The sequence below is a fragment of the Heptranchias perlo genome, chromosome 20 (assembly GCF_035084215.1).
Source record: "Heptranchias perlo isolate sHepPer1 chromosome 20, sHepPer1.hap1, whole genome shotgun sequence".
NCBI lineage: Eukaryota > Metazoa > Chordata > Chondrichthyes > Hexanchiformes > Hexanchidae > Heptranchias > Heptranchias perlo.
This window is the reverse complement of record NC_090344.1, coordinates 13,976,866-13,985,392: the sequence shown is the minus strand read 5'-3', so window position 1 is coordinate 13,985,392 and position 8,527 is coordinate 13,976,866. Positions and strand designations below refer to the sequence as shown.

At 44.4% G+C, this 8,527-nt stretch overlaps 1 non-coding gene across 1 annotated transcript; it reads left to right on the top strand.

Annotated features, from left to right (window-relative positions):
• Positions 1-7,578: 7,578 nt before the first annotated feature.
• Positions 7,579-7,663, top strand: trnak-uuu (transfer RNA lysine (anticodon UUU)). Its single transcript is given in 2 exon segments — positions 7,579-7,615; positions 7,628-7,663. It is a non-coding gene; the product is annotated as a tRNA-Lys (tRNA).
• The last annotated feature ends 864 nt before the right edge of the window (positions 7,664-8,527 follow it).

Below are 8,527 nucleotides of genomic sequence, written 5' to 3'. Positions count from 1 at the left end.
ACGGTATTAAAATGAATGGGGCAGTGTGGATAGGAAGTTGTGTAAAGGGCAGAAAACAGATAGTAGTGTTTAATGGATGTTCTTCAGACAGGACAGAGGTAAACAGTGGTGTCCCCCAGGGTCAGTGTTGGGACCATTGCTCTTCTCAATACAGAGAATGATCTGAGCTTGGGTATGTGGGACACAAGGTGAAAATCTCGAGATGACGCCAAAATTTGCAGCGTGGCGAACTGTGGAGAGGAGTCAGTGACGTCATTGTGACGTCCACAGGTTCGGAAACAGGCAGGTGAAGTTTAATGGAGAGAAATGTGACGTCATACATTTTGAGAGGAAGAAAAATGAGATGAAATGTACACTAAATGGTCACAGTTTAAAGTAGAGGAGCAGAGAGACTTCGGGGTGAAAGATTCTAACTGATGCATTGTCTTATTAATTGACAATTCTGAGAGTCAGCAACTTTAATTCCTTATTAAGAAATATATGAGCAAATTCTCTTTCCTCTACCGCACCAGAGTAAAGATGCAAGTCCCCCGTGTACACGAGATGATCCCGCTGGATAGAACCTCAGGCATCCTGAGCTTGATCTCCGGTGTCTCCACTCCCGACTGCCCCTTACATCAGTATCCTTTCACTGTTATACCCTGTAGTGATCCATCTCTGGCACTGGAGCTGGAACTTCCCTAATCTGTGGTTTACAAGGACACATTGCTTGGTTCCCAGCAGTTACTTTTCTTAGTAACGTTCTCATGACCCCTAAACTACCATGTTTACTGTTAATTAGAATCAGCGACGCCCACATCCCGTGAACGAATAAAAAAAAAATTACGGCACAGAAAGAGGCCATTCGGCCCGTCGTGTCTGTTCCTGCCGAAAAAGAGCTATCCAGCTTAATCCCACTTTCCAGCTCTTGGTCTGTAACCTTGTATGTTATGGCAATTTGAATATATACCCACGTACTCTTTAAATGCGATGAAGGTGTCCGCCTCCACCACCCTTTCAGGCAGTGTGTTCCAGACACCACAACCCTTGGGTGAAAGAATTTCTCCTCAGCTCCCCACTAATCCTTCTACCAATCACTTTAAATCTATACCACTGTTTATTAACCTCTCTGATCAGGCCCCTCATAATTTTGTACACGTTAATTAAATCTGCCTTTCGCCTCCTCAGTTCCAAAGAAAACAATTCCAGCCTATTCAATCTTTCCTCTTAGCTAAAATTCGACAGTCCAGGCAACATCCTTGTAAATATTTCTTGCTTCGTATAAAATGTCTGCTATTTGAAAGTTGTGACATTGATCAAAGTCTGCGTTAAGTTTTCTTGCCATTTGTGTCAAGATTTGGAAAAGTTCTGCTCCCTAACACTTTAAATGTTGCTGACCTTTAACTGAAGCTCACAGTGTCCGAACAGTCACTGTAATCATTGGCCTCCATCTCCTTAACAACACTTGCTGATCACAGCATAGTTTCCTTCAAATTGAATCCCAGTGTGAAAAAATGCACAATTTCAAACACGTGCAAGATTGGAAGGAGAGTGCGACTGGGGATAATTGGCTTGGATCAGTGATCTCTTCAGCATTAAGACATTCATTATCTGAAAAAAGCACGGAGATGAGATTTTTGTCCATATTTATCAGTACAGAAAAGAAGCAGGGAGTTGAGATCCTTTTCACCTATACGTCACATTCTGTTGGGGGTTCAGACTGTTTTATCTTTGTCTATTTCGCTTGCCCGTTTACTTGTGAATCCAGATACTGACTGCGTTTCAGGCTGTGTTTATCTTTGTGTATCCATCAGTGCGTTGATGCACGGATGAATATTTGTGCTTGTGTTTATTTGTTACATTAAATAAACTAAAGGATCAGACAATTCTCGCTCTGACACTGAAGAACTAATTAAGCAAATTTCACAGCGAAGTGTTGTTTATTGTGATGCTGAAACTAAAAAAATCATAAGAGGTGAAAAAAGGGAAAACGAGAAAAACTTGTGAGGGAAATTAAGGACAAGTCTCAAGGTTTTTACACGTGTATTAAGAGAAAGAAGGGTGACTAAGAGTAATGTGGGACCCTTAAAGACAAATGGCGATGATATTGTAATTGAAAATCAGGAAATGGCAGACCAGCTAAATACTCGAAAAGGATGAGGATAATATACCAGAGACACGAGGAAAACTGGAAATAAATCAAAGCGATTCAGTGTAAGTAAAATAATGGTAATGAAGAAACTAATGAGACTGATGATAGACAAATCTCCAGGATCTGATGGTTACCACCACAGGGGATTAAAAGGAGTAAGTGAGGAAATTTTACAAGCTTTGGTCATGATCTTTCATAGTGTCATGATTCAGGATTTGTTCCATGGATTGAAAAAATGCCAATGTCATTCCATTATTTAGGAAGGGGAGGAGAGATAAAGTAGGAAATTATAAACCTATTAGTCTGATGCCTGTTGTGGGGAAGTTCCCCGTATCTGTTATTAGGGAAAGAATGACTGAGCACTTGGATAAATATGAATTGATCAGAGTGAGCCAGCATGGATTTGTAAAGGGTAAGTCAAGTGTAACAAAACTAGCTGAACATTTTGAAGATGTAAATAACGTGGTAGATAATGCAGTGTCTATGGGTGTTATATGTACATTGACTTCAAGAGGCATTCGATAAGGTACCACATAAGAGAGTGTTAACAACAATGAGAGCGCATGGAAATTAAAGTAACCTATTGACATGGGTAGGGAGTTGGTTAGGAGGTAGGAGACAGAGAGTAGGGATAATGGATCTGCGCTCAAATTGACAGGATGTGATTTGTGGTGTTCCCCAGGGATTGGTACCGGGGCATCAGCTTTTTACCATATGTATAAATGAGGCAAATGAAGAAATAGAGAGACATATATCCAAGTTTGTCGACGACAACAAGTTAGGTGGCACAGTGAGTAATGTCGATGGCAGCATGAAGTTACAAAGCGAAATTGATAGATTGAGTGAGTTGGTAAAACTGTGGCAGATGGAGATTACATAGAATTACATAGAATGTACATCACAGAAACAGACAATTCGGCCCAACTAGACTATGCCGGTGTTTATGCTGCAGACGAGCCTCCTCCAACTCCTCTTCATCTAACCCTATGAGCAAACCCGAATAGTTCTTTCTCCTCCATGTGTTTACTTAGCTTCCCCGTAAATGCATCCATGCTTTTTGCCTTAGCTACAACTTGTGGTAGCGAGTTGCACATTCTAACGACTCTCTGCGTAAATATGGCTCTCTTCAATGTTATATTGCATTTATTAAACACTATCTTATATTATTAGCCCCAGGTTTTGGAGTCCCTACCCCCAAAGTACATACACCTTATCTACATCTGACCTATCAAAATCTTGCATAATCTTAAAGTACTATATCAGGTCACCCTCAACCTTCTCGTTTCTATAGATAAGACCCCCAGCGTGTTCAAACTTTCAATATGGGAAAGTGTGAGGTCATTCACTTTGGACCTAAGCAAGATCATTAAGAGCATTTTCTAAATGGAGAGAAGCAAGCAACTGTGGGGAAGCAGAGATATTTCGGGGTCCAAGTACAGCAATCACTAAAAATCAGTGGACAGGTACAAAAGTAATTAAAAAGGCTAATGGAATGTGGGCCTTTATCTCAAGGGAGCTGGAATACAAAGGGTGGAAGTTATATGCATGCTGAACAGCAGAAGCAACATGATATAGACAGAGTTAAACGATTCCACAAACAATGGAACAGATCCAAGTTGTGCAGTCCTGCCACATCCAGTCGTGAATGGTGGTGGACAATTAAACAACTAACGGGAGGAGGAGGCTCTGTAAACAATCCCATCCTCAATGATGGTGGAGTTCAGCACGGGAGTGCAAAAGACAAGGCTGAAGCGTTTGCAACCATCTTCAGCCAGAAGTGCCGAGTGGATGATCCATCTCCGCCTCCTCCGGATATCCCCACCATCACAGAAGCCAGTTTTCAGCCAATTCGATTCACTCCACGTGATATCAAGAAACGGCTGAGTGCACTGGATACAGCAAAGGCTGTGGGCCCCGACAACATCCCGGCTGTAGTGCTGAAGACTTGTGCTCCAGAACTAGCCGCGCCTCTAGCCCAACTGTTCCAGTACAGCTACAACACTGGCATCTACCCGACAAATTGGAAAATTGCCCAGGTATGTCCTGTCCACAAAAAGCAGGACAAATCCAATCCGGCCAATTACCGCCCCATCAGTCTACTCTCAATCATCAGCAAAGTGATGGAAGATGTCATCGACAGCGCTATCAAGTGGCACTTACTCACCAATAACCTGCTCACTGATGCTCAGTTTGGGTTCCGCCAGGACCACTCGGCTCCAGAGCACATTACAGCCTTGGTCCAAACATGGACAAAAGAGCTGAATTCCAGAGGTGAGGTGAGAGTGACTGTCTTTGACATCAAGCTAGCATTTGACCGAGTGTGGCATCAAGGAGCCCAAGTAAAATTGAAATAAATGGGAATTAGGGGGAAAGCTCTCCAGTGGCTGGAGTCATACTTAGCAAAAAGGAAGATGGTGGCGGTTGTTGGAGGCCAATAATCTCAGCCAAAGGACATTGCTGCAGGAGTTCCTCAGGGCAGTGTCCTGGGCCCAACCATCTTCAGCTGCTTCATCAATGACCTTCCCTCAATCATAAGGTCAGAAATGGGGATGTTCGCTGATGTTTGCACAGTGTTCAGTTCCATTCGCAACCCCTCAGATAATGAAGCAGTCCGTGCCTGCATGCAGCAAGACTTGAACAATATGCAGGCTTGGGCTGATAATGGCAAGTAACATTCGCGCCAGACAAGTGCCAGGCAATGACCATATCCAACAAGAGAGAGTCTAACGACCTCCCCTTGACATTCAACGGCATTACCATCGCCGAATCCAACACAATCAACATTCTGGGGATCACCATTGACCAGAAACTTAACTGGACCATCCACATAAATACTGTGGCTACAAGAGCAGGTCAGAGGCTGGGTATTCTGCGGCGAGTGAATGACCTCCTCACTCACCAAAGCCATCTACAAGGCACAAGTCAGTTGTGTGATGGAATACTCTCCACTTGCCTGGATGAGTGCAGCTCCAACAACACTCAAGAAGCTCGACACAATCCAGGACAAAGCAGGCCGCTTGAGTGGCACCCCATCCACCACCCTAAACATTCACTCCCTTCACCACCGACGCACTGTGGCTGCAGTGTGTACCATCCACAGGATGCACTGCAGCAACTCGCCAAGGCTTCTTCGACAGCACCTCCCAAACCCGCGACCTCTACAACCTAAAAGGACAAGGGCAGCAGGCACATGGGAACAACACCACCTGCACGTCCCCCTCCAAGTCACACACCATCCCGACTTGGAAATATATCGCCATTCCTTCATCGTCTCCAGGTCAAAATCCTGGAACTCCCTTCCTAACAGCACTGTGGGAGAACCGTCACCACACGGACTGCAGCGATTCATGAACGCGGCTCACCACCACCTTCTCAAGGGCAATTAGGGATGGGCAATAAATGCCGGCCTTGCCAGCGACGCCCACATCCCATGAACGAATAAAAAAAATGTTACAGTTACATAAACTCTGCTGAGACCACATTTAGAGTACTGCATTCAGTTCTGGACACCACGCCTGAGGGAGGATATATTGGCTTTGGCGGGGGTGCAGTGCAGATTCACCAGAATTGACCAGAATGATACCTGGGCTAAAATATTTAAATTATGCGAACAGGTTGCATGGACAAGGTTTGGATTTCCTTGTGTATAGAAGATTAAGTGATGATGTAATCGAGTTGTTGAAGGTGATTAAATGAGCCAATGGTGTGTGTGTGAGCTGTGAGACAGCTTGAAATCCCAATCCTCTCCACCACTGGGGACTGAGACTTTCAACATACAGGGATTTTCACTCGTGCAAGTTTCATCCACATTTTCTGCTCTTCATTTCTCCGACCTGCTTGTTGCGCCTTTCCCTTCAATTCAGGACTTACAGGAAAAACTCGATTCTGCCATCAATCTTCGGGTCAGATGGTGAGATTTCAAATAATTGAAATCGACCCTGATCAACCCCAATATCGTCACCTACACGTTTGACGAATGCAAAGCGGCTTCAATCGCGGTTTTGCTGCACAACTGGTTCAAAGATACTGTCGGTAATTGGAGGGTCTTTCAAGTCATGACACGAACATCACAGTTCGCACTGCCGTTTTCCCCAAGACGCTTCAGATTCATGGGGAATGATTTCGGTCTGGCGGTTAAATCCGTTCCCTCTTCACAAATCCGCCTTTGACCCCATGTCTTTTAGTATTTTTGATAACCGACACTAAATCGGTTTGCCCTGTACTGTACATTACTTTTTAAATATTACACATAAGCGGAGCACTTGAGCTGTCACAGCTGTGACTTTGACTTTTCTCCCTCTCCTCGAGATCTCCCCGGCAACGGCCACTAACCACAATCTTCTGTCACTCTTCTCCATCAGAAAGTTCCGAGTCTCGGTTTCCAAATGAAATAACGCCCATCTCTTCAATCAACGACAGCCCAGAGAGAGTTTCTTAGTTTCTGCTCCCAATTTCCCCAAATCCTCAAAGTAGCATGAAAATAATTGTCCTTAAGTTAATAATAATAATATAATTAAAAGTTCTTATCGTCTGGGGTTTTGTTTCAGATGCCACGGCTTTTAAATGTCGCTGCGGATGTTAAACGAATCGCCTCTTGGTTGGAGGCTTCTGTGTGGGAAAGATCACGAAGCGATAATTGAGAGACCGAGGATGAAGCTGTTTGATGGGAGCACTGGTGACACAGACCGTGCGCGGCTCCAGTGGCGCAATCGGTCAGCGCGCGTCATTTCTACAATAATTCTACCCTCGAGAAATGCCGAGGTTGTGAGCTCCAGCGCCATGTCAATAGTTGAACCTTCCAAACATTTTGACCAGAGTTCAAGGTACAACCGGTTCCATAACGCATCGACTTCTTCATGTCCCCATGTGGGCACTGAGGCTCCTCTGGCCTCCCGTCTTGCAATAGCAGGTGAGAGTTTATTTGTTTATGGGAGGGAGAGGGGGCAATTGGCGACAGCTGAAATGGGAAAGCGGCCGGCACGACATCTTTAAATCTAAAGAACCAAAAACACGATTCTTCTTTCCGTGAAGCAGGCATTGATCGGTTTGAAGTGTCGTGTAGGGAAAATTCGGGAGGCAAATCTGCTGCCCGGTGTCACGGTGTAACGGGTGAAATTATTCAGCTTTCAATTGTTGATCGGCTGAAATGTCGAGAGGCATTTTCCAGCTCCCATGTGGAAAAAGTTTGGCTTTTGAGCCATTGGGTAAGGTGGTTTTTTTTAAAATTGCTGCTAACGAATGACAAGACATTTTGTACAAACAAGAAGAATTGCAAAATCACGAGTTCACTGCCCATGTTTCTGACATCATGTTCAACAGAAACAAGGATTCTCCTCAACACGTTGCTGAAAATCGGAGAAAAGGGATCCTCACCCGAATTGGACATCGACAGGGATAATTCTGAGTCCGACCATGAATCTGTATGATGGAAACTAATTCAGCAACAAGCCTGGATAGCTCAGTCGGTAGAGCATCAGACTTTTAAAGACGGTAGTGATCTGAGGGTCCAGGGTTCAAGTCCCTGTTCAGGCTAAAAGTTTTAAAACAGCTGGCAAGATCTGCTTTTCCAGCGGACCGAAAGGAGCAAGAGTTGGCCACACAGTCCCTCGAGCCTGATTCGCCAATTTGATAAGGTAATCGCTGATCTTCGACCTCAACTCCACTTTCCCGACCCATCCCCATATCCCTTGAGTTCCTTCGTGTCCAACATTCTCTCCATCTCAGTTTTGAATCTATTCAATGGCTCAGCATCCACAGCCCTCTGGGGTAGAGAATTCCAACAGTTCACAACCTTCTCAGTGAATAAATTATTCCTCATCTCTGTACTGAATGGCCGGCCCCTTATCTTGAGATTATCACCATGAGCTCTAGACTCTCCAGCAAGGGGAAACAGCATCCCAGCATCTACCCTGTCAAGCCCTCTAAGAATTTTATATGTTTCAATGAGATCACCTGATTATTGAAAACTGCAGAGAATATAGCCCACTCTACTCAATCTCTCCTCACAAGACAACCCTCTCATCCCAGGAATCAATCGAGTGAACCTTTGTTACACCCACTCGAAGGCAAGTGTATCGTTCCGCAGGTAAGGAGATCAAAACTGTACACAGTACTCCAGATGCGGTCTCACCAAACCCTATATAATTACAGCAAGGCTTCCTTATCTTTGCAATCCAACCACCTCGCAATAAAGGGCAACATACCATTTGCTTTTCTAATTGCTTGCTGCACCTGCATGTTAACTTTCTGTGATCCGTGTGCAAGGACACACAAATCCCTCTGAATACCAACATTTCGCAGTCTCTCACCTTTGAAAAGATATTCTGCTTTTCAATTCTTCCTACCAAAGTGAATAACCTCACATTTCCCCACGTTATAATTCATCTGCCAACTTCT